Source organism: Lactuca sativa, chromosome 2 (assembly GCF_002870075.4).
Source record: "Lactuca sativa cultivar Salinas chromosome 2, Lsat_Salinas_v11, whole genome shotgun sequence".
Lineage (NCBI taxonomy): Eukaryota > Viridiplantae > Streptophyta > Magnoliopsida > Asterales > Asteraceae > Lactuca > Lactuca sativa.
Genome location: NC_056624.2, coordinates 214,017,381 through 214,041,640, shown reverse-complemented (window position 1 = coordinate 214,041,640; position 24,260 = coordinate 214,017,381). Strand labels below are relative to the sequence as shown.

The window sequence follows — 24,260 nt, the reverse complement described above, 5'->3', positions numbered from 1 at the left end:
TTGTGATAGGGGGCAATAATCAATTATAACAGTATAATTTTTTTAAAAATTTTATTTTTAATTGACAATAATTTATGAAACTATATATTATTTTTGGTTTTTATACTATGTTAACATATTTAAAAAAAAGGGGGAAAAAACTAAAATAAAAAGAATAAAAAACTGATATTTAAAAAAAAAAAGTTGGACAAAAAAAACTGATATTTTAAATCAAATAAAAACAGTAAAAATTTGAAAAATATAAGAAAAATGAAAAAACACTAGTTTAGCAAATATTTTTGAAACTATACTAAACTAGTCATTTCTCAGCATTTGTATTAAAATGCTCACTTCTTAAAAAATTGAAACAACCTCTAAAATGTGTCATCTTATATTGAAAAAGGGTATTACCAATATTTTTTTAACATCACATATGGCGTTAATGGTGTTTCACATTTACTACTCAATCACTTAAAAGTATTGAAAATGTTCAGGCAGCCAATTTGTATTATCAATTTTAAAGATTTTTCTTTAAAAAAAATAAAAAAACATCAATCACTTACTTCTGTCAAAATTAGGAAAATTCGACTATAGAGTAACCAAGATTCACCATTATTTCATTGGTGAATTCAATGTATTATAATACACCATCACACTGCTAAACTTGACTAAACAACATTAGTTTTTTTATATTTAAATATAAAAATAATAATAAATATTATTATTTGCTAAACTCGATTTGAATTCAACTGTTTCATACATTATAATACTAATGGTTTGATTTATGTTTATGTTTATTACATAAACATAAACATTAATATTTGCTAAATGCTTATTGAAGATGTTGATATCAATTTTAAAATCAATAATAGTTCATTCGACATTTACAGTTACAATATGACATCAACATAACACAAGAGGATGAAAAACAATTCAAATTTCCCAATAAAAGAGCATAAAATGAATAGAAATAGAATAAAAAAGAATGTAACCTGTAGCAATGCTTCCAGCTTGTTCTCTGCACCTAAAATTTTAAATAATAGTGTTCATGGTCAGCTATTAATCCTTGTTCAAAACTAATATTTGATTTATCATAAAAGACTGTTACAAGTTATTGCTCGACTTTGTTGATTTCATGTGATTAATACAAGATCACAAGATATAATTTTAAATACAAGATATAATATAAAATGATCAAATTGTTACTTGCATAATAATTGGATGTCATAACTAAAAGAAAAAGAGGTAACTGAAGTTGTTATAACATTTATTAAACCTATTTTTAGCAAAAAAAAAATGATCATTCTTCCCTTCAAGTTTAAAGTCACAATTCTAGCTTCTTTTATATGGAACAACACATACCAAATACCGATCAAATATCCAAAATTGAAAAAACTATAATTTTTGGAAATGTTACCATACAAATGCGAATAATGCTCACCCTGTTTAAAATCTCTTCTTACTGTCATCTTGTAATTCAAGCAACTGCCAGGAATGGCATAAACAATCTCCATCTGGATATTAGTCTTTAGAAGATTGCAGAAACATTTTTGACCAAAATGCTCCTTGATTTTTTCCTTGGTGAACCACTTGTACACAACCCTTCTCTCCAATAAAGATATTGATTCTTATAAGATCGACATAAGCTAAACCTAACAATCAAACAAAATTTGATTAAATAAAACATGAGAGATGGTTAACAATCAACTAAAGCTTGAGTAGATAAGCACAACCGTTCCATAATTATAATTTTTTTCCTACCCCAGATACGACCCGACCACCCAACCGGAGCTTGAAAAGAGCGTGCATCATTATAAATTGTTACTTTTCATTTGTATCATTTAATATATTTTACAGATGTAATAATTTGTTGGTTGGGTTCTTCTACAGAAACTATATTCTCATTGTTCATATGAAAATCATTGACCACATTATGTTGTTTAGGCAAAAAGTAATCATTTTTCTCACAACCTTTTTTGTTTAATCCTGAATCATCCCACAATGGACCATTCCATGACTTAGTTTTTTCATGATCATCATCCCATGAAGGACCATTCCATGACATGTTTTTCTTATCTAACTTAGGGTTTGAATTTGATGCATCATCATCATCCCATGACTACTAAATTATTGGACGATGCATTGGTTATGATTCTATATATTGAATAAAAAACCCAATTAAAAAGTAACATGCTAAATGATACAAATGAAAAGACCGACTAAATGAAAGTAGAAGGAAATAAATTGGTTTTTTATTGTTCTTTCACTGCCCCTGTTTCGCTACAACTTGGGACAAAAACATAAAAATTAACGTATTCAAAGATTAAAAAAAGAAGTTGTTCAGTGTTTTTTTTAAAGATAACCAAGGCTTTACATTCAGGTCCTGCTGAGTAACTTCTTGTAATACGGCTTTACATTCAGGTCCTGCTGAGTCACCAACCTGTCATTATGTATGTAATCACAAAAATGGTGAAATGAGTCTTAAAATAAAGAAATATGTTTAAAAAATTTCATCACCTGTTGATTGAATTCAGTGAAATTGTATATAATCAGATTTGCTTCAAAAAATATCATAAATCCCAAATAATAACTGATCAACTAAAAATACGGGAAATCAAATTGATGATATTACCTGGTCAAAGGAAGAGAACGACAAGATATACATAGAAAACAGATATAAATATGAATTGGGAAGTGAGAGAAAATTATGATTACCAGGGTATGAAATACGATTAACAACACCTACAACCATTAACCCCTCAACAGCCCTCCTCACTTGTGTGCCTTTATCGCCATCCCCCATAACCCTCAAGGCTTCATATTTATAAAGATCAATCAGTTATCCAACAAAGTCAAGTGTTTGAAAGGGCATCAAAATACACTTTTTGTTGTAATTTTTCTCTTAGGCATTTCATCATACAGTTGGCGAGCCTTAATTTGGAAAAAACTGAAATAGAAAGAGATGAAATTTAGAAACGACCAACCTGTTCAACTGAAAATGAAAAGGATCGAAATTGATTAATGCGAATCGGTTTTCTTGGGCATTACATCAAACAGTTCACCTGAATCGGTTCGATTAATGCGATTGGTGGTGGTGGTATAATGGGGATTTATTGGTGCCGCTGGTGAACCAGAGAGAAGACGAAGGATGGTGGGTGCCTGGGTGGTTGTCGAACAGTAGGGGGTAGAGAGAGAGAGAGAGAGAGAGAGAGAGAGAGAGAAAGAAACTTGTAGTTGGTCGTGTATTACTGCATCAAATCGAAATTGAGGGAATGTTTATTTCATAAGATGAATTTGAAATCACGATATGTATATGGATGTCCATAAATTTGTTGCAAAAACCTGGAGAATTGACCAAGATTTTCCCTGACTTGTGTTCGAAAAACCATTTGTGGTGGGTAATGGAAGAGAGAGAGAGAGGTTTGTTATAGATAGGGCGGGGGGCGGCGAACGAGATATTTGGTGATACTAATAAGAAGGACATCGAGCAGACCTCCGATGAGAGGGGAGAACAGAACAAGGCGGGTTTTCAAAATTTTTGGGATTTCATTTTCCCCCTATCTGTAAACGCGCGTTCATTAAAAATTATATAGCGACACTTACAGAAGACGCGCATTTAACATAAAGCGCCCTCCGTGTTTTTAGTTTTTTATCTTACGACACTAATTTAAGGGCACGCAACAATGCGTGACCTAAATCCTTAAATTTTTTTGAAGAGATGTCACTTTTTTGATGTCACTCTCTTTTGCGTAACATAAATCTATGAGTGTCGTGGTTTGTGCGTCGTAAAAGGGTCTATTTCTTGTAGTGTGGGGTCCTGCACTTCCTCCCGTAAAGCAGATCGAAGGGAGGTCGATCGATGCTGGCGTGGTAGCTATTATTGTAGAAAAACTCCATCAAGGGAAGGTAGGTATCCCAGCTACCACCAAAGTCTAGAACGCATGGTCGCAACATATCCTCCAAATTTTGGATGGTCTGCTCGCTCTGACCAACCGTCTGCGGGGAAAATCCGTGTTGAAGTGCATACGAGAATTGAAGGATTCCCAATCCCTCTTACCTTAATAAAACACCCAAATGAGATATTAAGGCTCAGACCCAACTCAATACTGTACAACTTGGGAGAGGGATGTCGTAACCCAAATTGCAGAACATTTGAAGGTAAGTGAATGACGATTCACTAATTTTCCACCATGAAAAACGAAAAAGAGATTAAGTTTTAAATGTATTGAAAACTCCTAGATCCTTTGAGATTCTTTGAACTTTTCAATGGCATGTTTAAATCTCGATATGCCCCTCGATTTATGACTGGGATGCCGAGGATCACAAAACAGGGTGTGAATAACCATGCAAATATACATGGTGCTCCCAATGTTACTGTCACCTATTCGATGTGCCGGTTAACCACACACGCTCCACCGAACTATGACAAACATCGAGTCACCCTTCGCAACCTTTTCTTAGAACCCATTCAGTGTGTCGGTTAACCACACACGCTCCACTAACGTCTTAGCAAGGGTACACAGTGTAATTTCATGGAATTGCATCAAATTCACTTTTACGGTTTTGCCTAAAGTGACTAAGATTGGGAATATTGTAAAAACATTTAGTTACTTTATAATTCACTATACTTTTAATGGAAAGGGTTTTTCCTATCCTACCCGTTCGGCTAACGACCCTCCACCAATCAAGGAAACGGTTTTGCCTAAAGTGACTAAGATTGGGAATATTGTAAAAACATTTAGTTACTTTATAATTCACTATACTTTTAATGGAAAGGGTTTTTCCTATCCTACCCGTTCGGCTAACGACCCTCCACCAATCAAGGAAACGGTGGGTGAGAGTGGACACCCATTAAACGACCATTTTATAGGCCATAACCTTATACCCCCCCCCCCCCCCTTATAGATCGGCTTCGTGAATGAGGCCTATTAACGGTAAGACTAGCAGTTTTAGTTATACATATATAATATTAGACTTTTAATGTTATATATATAGTATAAGGGTGTATTTTTCACTTTTAAAATACTAGGCGGTCTAATTTAATAAATTACACTTTTAATTTAATTAAATGTAAACCATATCATTATGGATTTATTAACTTTCTTTTAATTGTACACTTAATAACATAAGGGTGCAATTTGAACTTTTTTTAAAAAATTAGGGTGTTAGAATTTAACATTTTTAAAATTAAAGTTTTATTTAAAATTTAAATTCCAAAACTTGAGGGAAAGTTTTGAAACACTTCAAATCATTAGGGTTTAAAATTTAAATATTTCAAAATTACACTTTTTAATCAAAAATTTAAATTCCAAAACTTGAGGGCAAGTTTTGAAACTTTTCAAAACACAAAAGATCAAATAGCAAATAATTTTAAATTGAACAATTAATTTAATGATTATCTAAATTTGACCTAATCAAGATTATTTACAAGATAATTCACCAAATAAATTAAATAATCAATGATTATCTTATAATTAATTTATTATTCAAATAAATGGTAATTATCTTTAAATTTTGTAAGGATAATCATAGCATATTTATAAAAACCGTATTTTATTATTCAAAAACAAATTTGGTAATTATCGTTCAGCAAAAATCCTGATTTTACGTTTGTCTAACTCCCGGACTTGCCGAGTCACTGTCTGGACTCGCCGAGTCTAGCAAGTGACTCACCGAGTTCAGTCAGGCAGAGGGCAGAAATCAATTTTTCAAGCAGTGGATGACCATGTAAACATCAAATACAACAGAAACCAATCATGACTCTGATACCACTGATGGGTTTTAGCCAAAAGAACATCCTATGTGCTCATGCAAACCCTAAAGCTTGGATATAGGTTTCTCTATTGTTCATGCAATTTATCCAAGACTTACAAACCCTAGATCTAGTGATATATTTCGAAATAGACATAAGAATACAGATCTAGATGATTACCTCTTTTTTAATAGCTTGAATCTCCTTTGTCTTTAAAGCTTAGAGTCACAAGTGTCACTCCTCTAATGGCTTACAAACACCACAAGCAAGATGATGACTAAAGAAAAGGAGAAGAATCACCAAAACCGTCCTAGGGTTCTTCCAAAAGAGTTCCACACATTTTTGGGGCTATAGGAGTCTTTATATAGTGAGGCAATTAGGGTTATCAGCTAGGAAACCCTAATTTGACTGCTTAGGCCCTAAGCAGCCCATGGACTCCCTTTAGAACAGCCCTTGGACGAATTCCTTATGGGCTTCCCAAAGAATTCGTCCAACCTATGTTCCAAGGTGATCCATAGCCCAATTGCAACTATCTTATAATTACAATTCCAGCCCCCAAGTTTAATTAATGTCTTTTAGTCACAAAACTAATTCTTACTTAATTCTTGACTAATATTAATTAAACAATATGATTTCTCCTTTAATATATTATTCATATAATATATTAATTAATCATAATTAATCATCTTTCTCCATAAATCATCCTATCAAGTTGCTTTGGTGAAGGCAACCCAAAAGGACCATGCACAACTGGGTCAAGTACATACCAAATATAGTTACGGGCTTAGACACTAATCCAACATAAACCATATCAGCCATATAAGCTACATAAGTTAGATCATCCATATAAGCCGTGCATGCAAACATATAAGGAAGCTGTGGAAACCCTCCAAGGTCTTACTCTGGGTGCCATAGGAACCCCCTCATGATCTTAGCCCACTGTCATGGGAACCCCCACATGGTATTCACTAACTACCATACAAACCATACATATAAACATATAAGGATGCCCTGGAAACCCTCCAAGGTCTTACATCGGGTGCCATGGGAACCCCCACATGGTCTTAGCCCACTTCCATGGGAACCCCCACATGGTCTTATATCCAACTGCCTCGGGAACCCCCGGGGTCTTCCATGCAAGTATCAGAAAGACAACTAGCATACCAAATACCATACAATCAACTAGCATACCACATATAACTAATTTCCATGGGAAACCCCGCATGGTCTTCACATAAATACATAATGTGTCGATAGCACATCCACAATAATCATCACAACTAGATAAATGGGACGACCTTGGTGAGAGACTCACCTCACACTGCCGAAGACCCGTGGATAAAACTCTAGCTGCTGGATGACAGACTCCCGAACTGTCCATATAAAAACAACACCCAATAAACCATTTGGGTTTCAATGCATAACCACAAACCCACACTTGGGGTAAAAGGACCATTTTACCCCCTAACCCAGCTTGGTTCAAAACCAAGACCCAAATTCACACTTTGAAGGCCCAAAATCCAAATAATCAACCAAGGCCCAACAAATGCCCCAATTTTCCAAATTAGGGCCAAACCTCTACATGGTCTTACCTTAAGGCCTAACCATTTATTCTAGTCCAAACACTTGTCATTCCGATAGTCCAATATCTCATAATCATAAAGGCCCAATTATGGCCCAATTTTCCAAATTAGGCCCAAGCCTTTCCAATGGGCCTTATCCTAAAGCCCAATAATTTCCTTAGTCCATAAACCTGTTCCCAATTGGCCCACGAAGGCCCATAACAACTTAGTCCAAGAAATGGCCCAACAAGAACCCAAACCCAACTAGGGTTTTTCACATAAAATGACGATTAGGGTTAAGTGTTCTTACTTAACCCATTAAGGACTTAATCCACTAAGTCCATCACCCCACTAGGCCAAACATACAATGTAATCGGGCATAAGTCATAACATCAATCCAATGGTCCAACATGTAGGTCCTGACAATTCCAAACTAACATATCCAAAATTAGGGTTTTCTAAACTCTAATTAGGGTTTCCAACCCAATCGCATGCCAATTAGTCTTGTGTGTTAAATAAGTCGGGCACCACCCACTACCACCTCGGGTAGTGGTGGTCAACGGCGGCTCACGGCGGCAGCCACCATCTCGTGGTGGTGGTGGTATGATTTTAGACCAAAACATGTCCAGGCAACTCAATTAGTAAACCAATCACACATAATGCACACCGCTACCCAACACGGCGACCGGTGGCGGTAAAAGGCGGCACCTACCACCTCACGGTGGTGGTGATGGGTTTTTCCTTGATTAATCCGGCCAAAGCAATACATTTTACAACATATTATCCATAAAGAACACACAAAATAACATACGCACACAACCATCCTTGTGGCGGCAGACGGTGGTCGGAGTTGATAGCTACCACCTCACGATGGTGTTGGTGGGTTTCTTTGGTTTTCCGGCCAAACCATCACACACTCTTGACATATATAACCGGCAACAACATCATACACACCTACATATGCTAATATGGGCGAAGCCACCCACCTGGTGGTGTGGAGCAGTCGGAGAACATCAGTTAAGGCGAATAGCCGCATGTCGGCAACGGCGACGACGAGCATTTTCCGAGGCGCAGTGGCAGAAGACTGGATAAGAGAGGGTGTGCGTGACCCAACCACGAACCACATCAGCCTCCACGGTCGTCAGTCTCCGATCTCCACGACTGGATCAACGGTGGGATGGCGACTCTTCGTCTTCGTCGGCAGCAGAATGATGACGGTGGATGTTCTAGTGCTTCTTCGGTGGCGACAATGATTAGTGGTTGGAGGGTTGGAGGAATGAGGTGGTGCTGGCCGATGTTATTAGAAGTAGGGTTAGGGTTATGAAGAATAAGGTGACGGATATATACCCCCGACCAAAATTAAAACTTCACCCATATTAACAATTTCAGCCCCTCCTCCTCTTTTTCTTTCAAATTAAATCCAAATTTAACCAAATAGCCCCTCCTCTACAAAATATTTTCAACTGAAGTACATATATTACCATTCAGACCTCAACATTCCAAAATCCTTTCAATTTAAGTCCAATATTTACCAAACAAGCCCAATCTATTATTATTTAGCCACATGCTCGAATATTTTTTACACCACGAACCCCGAAAGCACTCTTTAGACCTCCAAAACAAATTATAATGCCAACTACACACTTTTTCATTAAAGCACTTTTATTTAAATTTTATATGTCGAAATAAAATAATGCTTAAAATGCATTCTCGGACTTTAGGGTTTGTCTTCGAAACGATTTGTTACAACTCTCCCCTACTTAAATTAGATTTCATCCTCGAAATCATGCCTTACCACTCCTGACACGCCAAACAACTTGAGCGACACGGCCTCAACCACAAGCATACCCCAACCTCTCCAAGGCAACCAAAACCAACCCTCACAGGGTTCTAAAACCCGAAGATAAACGAATTCCTTGCAACATGATCACATTTACTCAATCTGAAATATGAAGTCCCGAGATGGCCTGTCTCCCCGACAAACCGCCTACACTGAATCACTGCTGAATTAATTGCACTTGTCTCTCAACTGGCTACTCAACTTCTGATAACTCCCACTAGAAACAGAGTCAAGTACCAAATTTCTCTACAGAACACTTATACCTGAGAGAATCTCATATAATCCTTCGAGTAGGAGACTTATCCTTGCAACAGTTAGACTCAGACGACAGCTGTGCAACAGGGTCAAATCAACCAGTCTGAGGTTATTTAATCCAACTGCAAACAACTTAGCATATACCCCGAATACAAACAACTCCACACACGAATCCCAAGTTACCGAACCCACTTCCACTCTTCTTGCTACCAGTTGCTGCTTTTCAGAAGCAACCGAGACCCCTCTGATTTGACCTTATGTGTCAACTACTCGAAACACCGGACACCTAACCGATTGCTGGGACAAAATGAAACACAATATTACCATGCGACCTCCAAAGGATACCTCGTCTGACAGTAACTGTCCTATCTATACCGCCACTCATGGCTCATTTAATCCTTTGATCCATCCGATCATGATAGGATGACAACCTGTCGCCACTGAATCCAACGCAAAAAGGTGAATGCTACCAGAATAACTGTAGTTTTACATGATACCCGGTCTCTTTGGACATACGGTTTCCTAATTTCAATTATGGTGTGACCTACTCACAACCTTGCGAATTGGCCCAGCCTGGCCTAAGTCATTTGAACAAATCCGGGAATGCTATAGGTCATCCCAAAGTCTCACAACACTTCCCAAACTATCTGGCCACAAGTGAATGCTACGGCTACCCCACAGTCTTATAGCACTTCCCATACTATTTGGTCGCTAGTGAATGCTACGGCTACCCCTCAAACTTACAACACTTCCCACACTATCTGACTACTAGTGAATGCTAAGACTCCCCCATAGTCTTACAACACTTTCACCACAACTGACTACTAGTGAATGATACCACTCCCCCGTAGTCTTACAACACTTTTACCCCAACTGACTACTAGTGAATGCTACGACTCCCCCGTAGTCACACTTTCACCCCAACTGACTGCTAGTGAATTCTATGGCTCCCCTGTAGTCTTACAACACTTTCGCCCTAACCTATTGGGTTTTGAGCATTCTAACACTCCTAAGTGTACATGCAACCCTAAATACTTTGGATCTATGTTTTCTCTATTATACATGCAAATATGAATATTCCAAGGTATTACCCTATCTAGCATACAACCTTTTGATGCTTAGGTAATATAACAAGTTAGAATACATACCTCTTGATGTAGCTTGACTCCATGATGCTTGAGAGCCTAGTGCCCCAAGTGTGACACCTCAAATGGTTCACACAACATCATCAACACTTGGAATAACCATGAGAAGAAGACACTTCATGCTAAAATCGGCTAGCCCTCATATATGTCTTACTAGTGCCAATTTCTTGAGCTAAAGGGGTTCTTATATGGTGTGCACATTAGGGTTACACCATGTAACCCATGACTTTACTCATTCCTTATGCTCCATGGGTTTTAACCTCCATGGAGTATCCATGGGTCACCACATGGGTTAAACCCAACATAAGGAATCATGGATCATAAGCCCACATACATAAGAATGAATGATTTACACAATCAATCCCCGTATATTTAATTAGCCTCTTTTGATCACTAAATTAAGTCCAAATTCATACTTGATCAATACTAATTAAATACCATGATTTCATAGTAATATATTAGAACTTATAATATATTAATATGTCACAAATGGCTTCTTCTCACAAACGCTTTATCTAAATGTTCCGATGTTGTAGGGTTTCAAAGCACTCCATGGATGATGACAATGGGCCCCTTGATGTAGTGTAGGTTAAAAGCCCAAGACTTGTCTTTTCCCTATAAATAGTCATGTATTGTTCATAATTAGGGTCAAGAGTGAGGCAAAATGTAGTTGCCATGTGAGGTTTCTTATGTAGTGTTAGATTCTTTAGTCTATGCTGAAAGTGTAATTTATTCCTCATGTTTTGAATAAATCGAGTGATCATTCGACATATCTTCTTTATTTATGTTTGTTCTTATTTTCCACATCTTGTTCATCAAATCACAATTAGGGTTTTAATCCCAACAAGTGGTATCAGAGCGGGTCTTTGAAGATCAATTGATTTTTGAAGTATCGTTTCTTGATTTGATGATTTTCTGCACAAGTTATTGAAGATTTTGGTGTTTTGGTGGTATGGAATCAAACTTTCTTTTCAAGTTACTGTTCATGAAGATTTATGATATTCTTCTACTGTTCATCGTGGTCTTTTTTTTTGTTCTTTGGATATGATTTGTTTTGAGATCAATTTTTCTATAGATCCACGTTTGAGGCGAGGCCATATAATCGAGTCTTATTTTGTTTTATCACTATTGATTCAGCCGATCAATTCCATTCATGTGTTTTTGGGCCAGTTATTGTTTCTTTGTACTATTCATTGGTGGTGGTTTGGCCTATATATAGTGTTCATTGTAACCGCGTTCTGTAATCAACCAATCTCATCCGCGATTGTCGTTCCCTCAAATCTATTGCTCATCTGTTCTTGAGTCGATATTTATGAACTATTCCATTATCAAGATCAATTTTGATATTATGAATTGATTTTATGTTCATATTGAGTCCGTTCATTCTTGTTCCAACATCGATTTTGGTTCTTGATTGTATTGATCAGAGGAGTTAATGATGATTTGGAGATTTAGGATTCTTGTGTGTACAGATAACGATGGTGATTGTAATGATAATGAATTTGCATCGAAGTTGATTTTGAAGTATTTCAAGAAGCGGAAATCGGGAGCAACTTCTGTTCCTTGAACCAACACCAAGGGTTCAATTCCAAAGAAAGCGTGAATTTCCAGTTTTCGTTCGCATCCAGGCAAAAGTTCTAATCCATTTGACGAGATGAAAGAGTTATGTGAGGTTTTCGGTGTAGATTTTGCTGGGTTCAAGGTATCTGCTAGTCATAAAACAAGACACAAAGATCTATGGTTAGAAAAGTATAAGCCTCGCTCTTTGCTAGACTTATCTGTTAACAAAAGGAAGGTTGAAGAGGTTAAAATATGGATGGAAGAAAGAATCAAAACCAAAAAGAACAATCATTACAATCAGAATCAGAACGAATGAAGACAGAGTGGGTATGTATTTGTTTGAAATTGCTAGTCAACAGGAAAGTCAAAATTGTTGTGAAAAATTCTTACATGTGAACGAATGAAGAACGAATCGATCTCATCTGGACGAACTGTTTTTCAAAATTGAAAATTCAAAATAGCTGTGAACCTCTCTTCCTAGAATGTTCGGCTCGCACTCGTTCGATTCGGAAGCGAACCTATGATTGGGTTCGTTTGTCAGCCCTTGGAACGAAAGTAATTGGAACGAAAGAGAGGAGGACCGAAAGAGAACTTGTGGTTCGGCTCGGCTAAGGTTTCACTCCTTGTTCGCATCGTGATGTACCTGGAACAAACTTAAGTTCAGTTGGTTGCTCTTGGAACGAAAGCACTTCGAAGAAAGAGGGGGGGGGGACCGAAAGCTAACCTGTTCTCGGACCGAACATGGTTTCAGTTCGATGAACCTGGACCGAACCTAGGTTTGGTTGCTTGTGCTTGAAACAAAAGTGACTCAGATTCGCGTCTTTATGCTTCGAAATGATGGAATTTAATATAATCATATTTGTGGTTTCGCTTGAAATCATGTTCCACTCGTTGTGTTCATTCATCTGAATATAAATGGGGAAGATGACTTAATGTTTCATTCTTAGTCCCTGCAACTTCAAGAATTTGACGATCTGGTCCCTATACTTTTCATGCCTTGGCAGTTTTTGACCATTTCCAGATTTTGTTACAAATAAAGGGGTATATTAATGCAAAATTACCATTCCAGCCCATTTCTTTCAGCAAGTGACAGTTTCTACACTATATTCAGAAAAGTTTACAAATTTGAGGGCTGGTGAACAGTTTTGAATTTTTTAATGCATATATTTTTTTTCGTGAATAGAAAATTATGGATTCCATCAAGTCTTGACAGTTCGGAAATTCGTTTTTCATGATAACGACAAATTTTCACGACTTTTTCGGATTTTATACTTCATTGTATATATCATTTTCTCGCCGGGGAGCACAATAATTTTTATCCATTCAAGATCATTATGATGACCATAATAAGGCTTTATAGAATTTGGTATGGCCATTCGAAATTGGATTTGTGACTTTTCAAAGTTGAAGATTTTTGTTAAAGCTTGTGGTAGAATTATGAAGGTAACTTTTACATTGGAAGTTCTTCATCGAGCTCTGCTAAAGCTTTTACAGAGAAGTATCCTTTACAGCGAAAGTTCTTTATCGAGCTCTGCTAAGGACTTGTTATATCTCTGACTTCTAGTATTTTCTCAATCAAGTGGCATTACGAATCATAAAGTTTGGGTTGTTACATGATTTTTTTTGATGGCTTATATCATTAGCTTATTTGAAGATCTTTGTGACTTGGAGGGGTAGCTCTTCAAAGACAAGAAGTTATTCGGTTTCTTTGTTCTGAAATGGGTTTTTATGGCGGGCTTGGTTTTCATGAAGTTTTTTTCTGGGATTACATTTGAAAATGAAGTTTAAAGACATTACTTTGGTGCTTGATTTATATATCCTAGAGCCCGTGTTTGAAGACTATTGAAGAATCAGGATTCGTGGATTGTTTCATCTATTCCTCGTTGCAAGATCTTTTTATTTGCTAGATGCTTGTTTTGGAAGTTAAAGCATTGTCATCCATTCCATACTTTGAGGGGGAGATTGTAGGGTTTCAAAGCACTCCATGGATGATGACAATGGGCCCCTTGATGAAGTGTAGGTTAAAAGCCCAAGACTTGTCTTTTCCTTATAAATAGTCATGTATTATTCATAGTTAGGGTCAAGAGTGAGGCAAAATGTAGCCGCCACGTGAGGTTTCTTATGTAGTGTTAGATTCTTTAGTCTATGATAAAAGTGTAATTTATTCCTCATGTTTTGAATAAATCGAGTGATCATTTGACATATCTTCTTTATTTGTGTTTGTTCTTATTTTCCGCATCTTGTTCATCAAATCACAATTAGGGTTTTAATCCCAACAGATGCCATGCAACCCAAGTGGACCATGCCGAGTCGGGTCAAGTACATACCAATTATAGTTATGGACTTAGACACTAATCCAAAGGTCTCCCACTTGGATAAGTCTAAAACTATTATTGAGTATGACTTCAAAACCTAACTGGCAATCGTATCTCTCAAAAGCCGCTGTCGAACTCTGACCTTGTCAATGAACTCTGACCTTTGTAAATGACTTGTCCATTAGATAAGGGATCATATATTCCTCCATTCTAGATATCATATGGACTGAGACATGGATTATAAATCATTCTCTCTGTCCATTTGTTGTTTCCCGATTTCCAATTTATGACGACTGACTAATTGAACAAATCAAATCAGTCCTGGCTTGGCCAAACACTCACATGTATCATCATTAAATCATCAATGGGTCCACATATATCGCTTTTATCCCGAAGATAAAAGGAATGGATAAACTTCGACTCATATGGCTTGTTCTACTACTTGTTAAATCATACACAAAGGCACGTTTTATAACATCGAGTTACCAATGCGTTTTCGTGTGATCAATGTATAACCAACTCATAGTAACAACTCATATCTCTAGGTTTGAAGAATATAAGATATTATCGTCTCATGATCACTCGTGATAAAATCCATGAAGTGATTCCAATGAACGTGGGTTGAATCCAATACTCAGAACTTATGAGCACTCATGAGTGTTGTAGCACCACTTTGTCCAACATCTTAGGCCTCTACAAGCCAACCCATGACAGTCTTGATTCATATCTACTTCCAACATATGACCGACTGTGGATGGTTTGAATAACTTAGTCATTCAGGAAGAACGACCTAGTTATTCTGGAAGTCAAAACATGCAAAGTGAAACACAAGAATAATCGAATCCAATATGGTGTCAAGACTTATGAATATAAATAAAACACCCTTTATTTATCACCATATTGATTACGCATTATTCATTGCATACTGTTTCAAAATATCAAATTTATACTTGAATTAAAACAATAGTTGTCCCATTCTCCAAGCATTTACACTATGTTTTCTAAATACTAGTCATGCCATACACCAAGTATGCACACTATGTTTGTCTAAACACTACATATGCCATACTCCAAGTATGCGTACTAAGTTTGTATATGATTTTTACTTTGTGAAATAGATCGATTGCACATAACTCCAATGATTCTCATTTCACAGTCCCGAATCCTTACCGCAAATGCAGGAATTCCGAATTCATGCCATTTACCGAAATCTGCTAGATTCTAAACTTATATGCATTTATTATCTTGTAATGATTATGCACAAAGTCACAAAGACTTGACAACAAACATTACAGAGCATTCCAAAGGAGATCAGCTCCTTGGAAACATCATTCTTGCATTAAGTTTCCTAATCTTACACAGATTTATTGAACAACTTCCACCTTCCCATATTCGCATTTTGACTATCACGTCTGAACAAGAGTTGCCTCTTTTCATAATATGTCAATGTGGTCCTTCGAAAAATTAACATTATACTTCCAACTATCCCTGAGCAACCAATCTTTGGTAAACCTTAGATTGTCCTCGACAATTGCTTAATCATTTTAGTCATATCCAATTCTAGACCTTTTTCCTTCTTAATTCCCTAGTCATTTGGAAAATTTTGGAAAGGATGAATATTATAGCACATGTAATCAATCCTATATCTGAAGCATATGGGACACGATTCATGATGTCTCACATAAAAACAAGATTCTAGACCAGTCTTTTGCTACAATATTTCTATTTGCCAAGTTCTCATAATTCAGATTATGAAAAGGGATGCCGTAATCATTATCGAATTTTTGAACGCAAATAATAGACCCCTATATAGAATTTCCTTATGTTGAGCCATTCCAACACAAAATTCATATATATATCTTTGACTAAAGATGATTAAAACCTTAATCTAAGCTTTTAGAATTGAAATGCAATATAATTTCCTCTCCCTTAATTATAGCAAAACAACTTTTTCCCAATTGAAACATTTTGTTTTCTATAATTAACATTGCTAACTTGCAACACTAACAACAATTATCATGCTCCCACTAACATGATGATTATTAACATAACACATATGCTCCCACTAGCTTAGACATGTACTTAGAAATCAGCTGGACTTCTAAAAATCAATACTTTATTGACTTTCTTACCAAAGTTCAGACTTTTGATACAAGATACTTTGATAAAACTTCATCAAAATCATACACCTTTCCTTAGATAGCATGCATGTGTGTCTAAACAATTTCAAAACTATGAAAAGGGATGCCGTAATCATAGTCTCAATTCTTTAGACATTTTGCCATCTGCTTCAAATCTACTTGGTGGAAGTGTTTCCTCACCATCTCTTTCATGAATCGGAGAGAAACCTTATGAACCTTAGATTTTATGGTGTATGTGTTCTTATCCATGTGAAGTGTTGAAACCATAGTCACAAGACAAGGATAATGACAAATCCAAACTCATATGGACTGAACTCAATCTTAATTTATTGCCACCTGGTAGCTCAAGGGTCTACCATTGCTTCCAAGTTGTTATGCAACTAATTGAGAACTCTAAGAACTCATATGCAAAGCCAACTTTAACTGGAATGGGCACAAAAATAGAAATATGTCAGCACAATAGGTTATAAACCTCACGTCTTGTGCTAGAGTTAAACTACGGTTTTTATTCTTGATTAGATCTTGAAATTCTTTTCAGGATCATTAAGACTCTCAATGTCCTCTTGACATATAAGACTATCTTGCCAAATATTTAGGAGATAGTTTGGATTCATTATCAAGACAAACACTTCACACAATTGGTCTTAGTTGGTCTATGTTTTATCCAAAACATCACAAACTTACCAATTTCAAATGTACAAGAGTAGGATACTTTTACTCTTACATTTGATTAGTGTTAAGAAACCTTCCTTTAAGATATGTCACTCTAGTTACAATCTTGGAGTATGACTCTAAGAATTGTTTTTGGAACGAGGTATGAATCATCTTCTTGATTTGACCACTTCAACAATTCACAGCCCCTCTTCTTAGCTATCAGATGGCACTTAGAGGATGGATTGTGATAAGGTCTCTTAATCATTAAGATGATCATATAACATGATACTAAAGTACTCTCCCATCTTTTCAGATTTGAGAAACTTTTATCCTTCTGCCTAATTTGATTCTTCTTATTCGTTCTGCCATACATCGAAAATTTTCCAATGTATCAGAATTACACTTAAACTTGTAAGTGTAACCATATTTAATAAACTTTAGTAAATCATGACGAATAGTCTTATAGATCTTTTGTGGTGGACTTGATCAGTGCACAAGAATGTGTAATTGATCCCTTAGTCCTTCACTTGACTCACATATAAATGTGAGCAAGGAACTAGTCTTAATTTTCCAAAGCTGAAAGTTCTCATTCATCATACTGTACAACTTGTAAGATTCCAAGTTTCTATCCAATTGAAAACTTGGGTGATGAGAGCTTTCCTTATTTGGTAAATCTAGACACTACCACAAACGAAAGAATCAAATTCACATTTCCATTATTGCTAGAAACATACAAACATCAAGTTTTCATAAATGCCATTGGAAGGAGATATAAAATAAAGTAAAACAAACTTTTATTTATTTATAAAATGCGGAAAAAACTTTTCCTTACAATGCAAATTTAAATGAAAAATATGCTATTACATGTTTCCTAGCAATCTATCATAACTCCTAAGAGTAACTCAAGAATCCGATCTTCAATCAAGCGGTAGAAATCCATCTTCGCGGTCAGATTCAACATACTATTTCTTTAAGTTTCCTTCACTTTTCCTTTGATTCTTAAAACATCAACATGTGACCCAGTCACATCATGTAATAAGAATATCATAATAGAAGCTTAACAGAGTTAGATAGTGGACTTACCGGAAACATAATTAAACTTTCTGACTTGACCTTCTCTCAGATCTTTTAGGTAGTTACGGCCGCTTTGCAACCAATGCCCCTTCCTTTTTGGAAATAGAACCATATGGACCCTTTGGGAATGGTACATGGGACAATCGCAGACTTGCCTTTCTCTTTACCATTTGGTCAACCAAGTTGACTATGGTCAATCCCTTTCCTTGGGAAGAGAAGGCTTTTCCAGATATCCAATGTTTCCATTGTTAATGTCCATTGAAGTCTGGGAATTTGATCTTATTAATAAAATTTGCTCTACCAGTGCTTCAAATCATTGCTGATTCAGCAGCACCAAGCAAATAGATATCATTAAGGGCCATGTCATAGTCTTCTACATAGTAGTCCCAGAGGTAACTCACTATGTGACTTAGAAAGTGATTGAACAACCAATTTTCTTAAGACTTTGACACCCAACTCTCCCAACTTGTCAATATGTGACTTCATCTCCAAGATGCGATCACACATAGACCTTGCTTGCCAACAGGGCTTGAGTGACCTTGAACTTGTGGGTTAGGGAGGATAATTAGAGGGGGTGGAGGAAGTGAATTTCCAAGAGATTTTGGAAGATCATAGATGTCTGAACTATACATCTTTTGGGAGATATTCAAGATAGTTGATTTAAAGTCCTTAATATAACACCCAATATGAAATATTAAGGCTAGGACCCAACACAATACTTTTATAACTTGGAAGAGGGATGCCGTAATCCAAGCTATAAAATATTTGAAGGTAGGCGAATGACGATTCACAAATTTCCACCATGAAAATGAAATGATTTAATTAGGTTTTACTTGGGTTTGAAACTCCTAAAACTTTTGAGATTCATTGAACTGTTCAATGGCATCTTTCAATCTCGAGTGTGCCCTTCAGGTTTTGTGACTGGGATGCCGTGGATCACAAAACAAGGTGTGAAGTAACCCTGCAAATTACTTGGTATCCTAAATATTTACCCCCTCAATTGATGTGCCTGTTAACCACACGCGCTCCACCGATGCTATGATAAATATTAAGTTACCCTTTGCTTACCTTGTTAAATCAAGCTAGTGTGTCGGTTAACCACACACGCTCCACTAACCGACTTAAGCAAAGTGCAAAGTGTAATTTCATGGATTAGCACCTTATTCACATTTTCCCAAAGTAACTTAGATTGGGAATTATAAAAAATATTTATTTACTTTATATTTATCATTAATACTTTTAATGAAGGGAGAATTGTAGTCCTTGTCCTATCCGTTCGGCTAACGACCCTACACCAGTCAAGGAAGTGGTGGCTGAGAGTGGACACCCATTAAACTGTCATTTTATAGGCAGTAACCTTATAACCCCCTTATAGACCGACTTCGTAAATGAGGCCTACTAATGGTAAGACGACTTGCTCTTATACATACATACATACATATATATATATATATATATATATATATAAACTTATAATATTATAAAGTATAAGGGTTGAATTTTAACTTTTAAAATTCTAAGGGCTTAACTTGGAATTAAAGTATTTATAAGGGAAAACTTTTCAAATTCCAAAACTTGAGGGCAAGTTTTGAAACTATTCAAAACTATTCAATTTCCATAACTTATGTGTTTAAAGTAGTTTTAATCCAAAAACTCTTCAAGTTCCATAACTTGAGTACAAGTTATGGAAGACTTTAAACTATTAAAAGAATGTGACTTTTCTTTATTCATAACCTATGGATATATTTATGAGTTTTATGAATCTTAAATGTGACTTTTCATATAACTTGAGGACAAGTTACAAAAACACATTTTAGAACCAACTCTTAGATTAATTTGGATTGAAAACAACAATTTCACATAATTTTTCTATTAATCTATGCAACTCATAAGAACAAGATAATTCAAATCAAACTTTTTCATGTAATTAGCCTAATCCTTAAACTAATACAAAACATGAATCTATTGACAATTATCTTTGAAATTGGATTAGAATGAACATTACCACATCAAAAACATGTTTATAGGTTCAAAAACAGCTTAGGGTAATGATTCTAGTCCAATTCCAGCCTTAAAAGTCAAAAATATGTTGTCTAGGGGTCCTACTTGTCGAGTGTATGAACCTACTCGACGAGTAGGATGAGTTTCTTCATGGACTCGGCGAGTTCATCAGCGGACTCGGTGAGTCCAGTGCCCAAACAGCCCGAAAATCGATTTTTTTCAGCATTTTTCAACACTTTGCATCAAGTATAATTGAAAACAAGCCTAGGTTCTGATACCACTGTTAGATTTTGAGTATTCTAACACTCCTAAGTGTATATGCAACCCTAAATACCTTGGACCTATGTTTTCTCTATTATACATGCAAATATGAATATTCCAAGGTATTACCCTATCTAGCATACAACCTTTTGATGCTTGGGTAATATAACAAGTTAGAATACATACCTCTTGATGTAGCTTGACTCCATGATGCTCGAGAGCCTAGTTCCCCAAGTGTGACACCTCAAATGGTTCACACAATATCATCAACACTTGGAATAACCATGAGAAGAAGACACTTCATGCTGAAATCGGCTAGCCCTCATATATGTCTTACTAGTGCCAATTTCTTGAGCTAAAGGGGTTCTTATATAGTGTGCACATTAGGGTTACACCATGTAACCCATGACTTTACCCATTCCTTATGCTCCATGGGTTTTAACCTCCATGGAGTATCAATGGGTCACCACATGGGTTAAACCCAACATAAGGAATCATGGATCATAAACCCACATACATAAGAATGAATGATTTACACAATCAATCCCCATATATTTAATTAGTCTCTTTTGATCACTAAATTAAGTCGAAATTAATTCTGATCAATACTAATTAAATACCATGATTTCATAGTAATATATTAGAACTTATAACATATTAATGTGTCACAAATGTCTTCTTCTCACAAACGCTCTATCCAAATGTTCCGATGCCATGCAACCCAAATGGATCATGCCGAGTCGGGTCAAGTACATACCAATTATAGTTATGGACTTAGACACTAATCCAACATAATCGACCATTTCAAAACACACACAGAGTCGAGAACGCACTCGACTGAACACCCAAACTGAACTCAATTCATGACTGAAACCCCAACCTATGTTCCCCTAATTTCTGTAATCGAGCACCAAGAAAACGTGATTCACAAGCTGGGAAGTTTTACCGAACTCTCAACTCACACAATCCTCAAACCGAACAGCCACTTAGGCTGCCCACTTTCTTGAAGGGATTGAGAAACTCATCCTAGTTTCATAATTGCTCCTGTTCTTGAATACCTAAATGATTCTCCCCCACTTTGAATCAACTAAATTCCCAAAGCACACGAGAATTGAAGGAATCCCAATCCCTCTTACCTTACAACGATCGACCCAATGAAAACTAGCACTTACCAAATAGTGCTCCATCACCAGCCAATCCCCAAAGACCACACAACTTCTAAAGACCAGATGAACACCTCCTGAATCCCAATGAAACTGATAGACCTTGATGCTTGAAATGATACCACACTCAAATCCTGAAGACCAAAAGACAGATGCTCTAATCATTACCTCAGCAACGAGCCACTTCGCTTGGCGCTTTCATCAACCAATCAATAACGATTACTAAAACAACTGAATTCCGATGATGCTGAATAACTATCCTGCGGAACCCTATCCGCAGACCTTCCACATAATACCCCTGAACCGATATCGACCATAAACTAAGATAATACTGAACACTCCCAACCCGCAAATAGGAAAATGACCTTTCGTTAATCACTAACAATTCACAGCATACAAATGGCATATGTCATCACTTGAAGATATAACTTGAACACAAGCTGGGAAACAAACCCAGAGATACACTTACCTCAACCATTGGAACGAAAAAATCCATTGTGCAGTTTCCAACAAGTGTTGCGCTGAATCCGACCCTACTGCCTTCTCAAAAGGTGATCCAAAGTCTTGGGTCTCTTCCCGGGACCCTCCAATATATGCACATGATCTGGTCCCCTCTTCCTAATGTGCTCTAAATCAATCTCCCGCTCTCGGGCTCTATAAATCATATCATTCAGGGTCTCGCACCCTGAGACACTCACTAGCTCAATCGTCCACGGCTGAACTACAGTAACTGAAGCAACCTCTGACCTAAACCGGGCTACAAAATACTCCCAAAACATAGTATCTAATATCGAAATCGCAATAGATCATCACCAGAGCCAGGACCAAACCCTGGTCCTTTCCTATGTGTTCTCATCCTTATCTTGCAAAGCAGCTATCCCCACGATCAGAGCACAACCAAGAATTCTCCTTTCCATAAGCTTCTAAGATTCTCCAACACTTTCACTGATTCGAGTATGGATCCTGTTCTTTTAGTAGTATGGGCCCAATACTACCTTTCACACCTATCCATACTCTCCTCAGCAATCCTCCCAAATCCTCTAAGTCACCTACTCCACCGATGCACCAAATATCCGCTAAACAGTAGCATGATACCCACCGAAGCAACCCCTAGGCTCCACCTAGGTTGCCAACCTCACCGAACTGCCCCACTAAATTCACTGGAGCATATCCTTGGATTTCCTAGGTTTCCCACCTCTCCCTTCCATAAACTTCTGAAGAACTCCTCATGATGCCAGCCTCCCACATCTTGAATATCATCATATTCACTCAGTAGCTGACTCCCATCATTCATAAGTTCCATAAAGTACAAAGCAAGCAACATTCGTGCAGTAGCACTCCGATCCAAAGAACTATCATAGAACATTCAGCCCACATACCACAACTCATGCTATCCACATCCCCCTCACTTCTGGTTGCCTTATGCATGCAAATTATACACATAATAGGATCTAATAGACTGTCAAATAATAGACTCTACCCTAGGACCACAACCAGACAAGGAGTATGAAATAAGGTCAAATCATTTATTCTAAGGCTATAAGATCCTAACCGTATACAATTTTCAAAGCATACACTTAGCAGTTACCAATACCAATAGTCATTCTCATTCCGACATAGCATCCAGTATTTCCAAGGCTACAAGCATCACATATCAGGCCAATCTATCGCTGACTACTCAGCACTAACATGCAAGTCTACCATCTCATGCAACATATAAAGGCATCTCTCCTAGCCCTAACTATCATGCGATTCACAGATTCATAAATCAAGTTATAACAGATAACATATATGGGTATTCTAGGGAAAACTTACTTGAGCTTGGCCGATTGCATGCACCATACCCTTTCCTGTCTTATAAAAATCTTTCCTTGGAAACATTTTTCCTTTGAAAACTTTATAAACCGTCAGTTTGAGTTCAGACACACCCGAAAGTATGTCCCAATCCCTCAAACCAAGGCTATGATACCAACTTGTAACAACCCAAAAATCAAGGGTAAAAATTTCATTTTTCATTATAGTCAAACACAATTGTAACTTAATCCAACCTGTTCAATAATTTCCTTAGTCCATAAACCTGTTCCCAATTGGCCCACGAAGGCCCACAACAACTTAGTACAATAAATGGCCCAAAAAGAACCCAAACCCAATTAGGGTTTTTTTGCATAAAATGACGATTAGGGTTTTTTGTTCTTACTTAACCCATTAAGGACTTAAGTCATTAATTTCATCACCCTACTAGGCCAAACATAAAATGTAAGCGGGAATAAGTCATAACATCAATCCAATGGTCCAAAACGTGGGTCCTGGTAATTCCAAACTAACATATCAAAAATTAGGGTTTTCTAGACCCTAATTAGGGTTTCCAACCCAATCGTGTGCCAATTAGTCCGTTGGTTAAGTTCTTAGGTCAATTTGTGTTAAATAAGTCGGGCAGCACACACTACCACCTCAGGTAATGGTGGTCAATGGCGGCAGCCACCACCTTGTGGTGGTGGTGGTTATGATTTTAGACCAAAACATGTCCAAGCAACTCAATTAACAATCCAATCACATAT

At 36.8% G+C, this 24,260-nt stretch overlaps 1 long non-coding RNA gene across 6 annotated transcripts; it reads right to left on the bottom strand.

Moving 5' to 3' along the window:
• Nucleotides 1-816: 816 nt before the first annotated feature.
• LOC111912201 (uncharacterized) lies at nucleotides 817-3,522 on the bottom strand. Of its 6 annotated transcripts, XR_006188556.2 has the most exons (5): nucleotides 3,042-3,522; nucleotides 2,695-2,926; nucleotides 2,354-2,419; nucleotides 1,421-1,631; nucleotides 817-1,003 (listed from the first exon to the last, which is right to left on the bottom strand). It is a non-coding gene; the product is annotated as an uncharacterized LOC111912201 (long non-coding RNA). The 6 variants fall into 6 exon arrangements; XR_006188557.2 differs by having other exon boundaries at nucleotides 1,421-2,419; nucleotides 2,695-2,793; nucleotides 2,964-3,522; XR_006188554.2 differs by having other exon boundaries at nucleotides 2,354-2,926.
• Nucleotides 3,523-24,260: the final 20,738 nt, after the last annotated feature.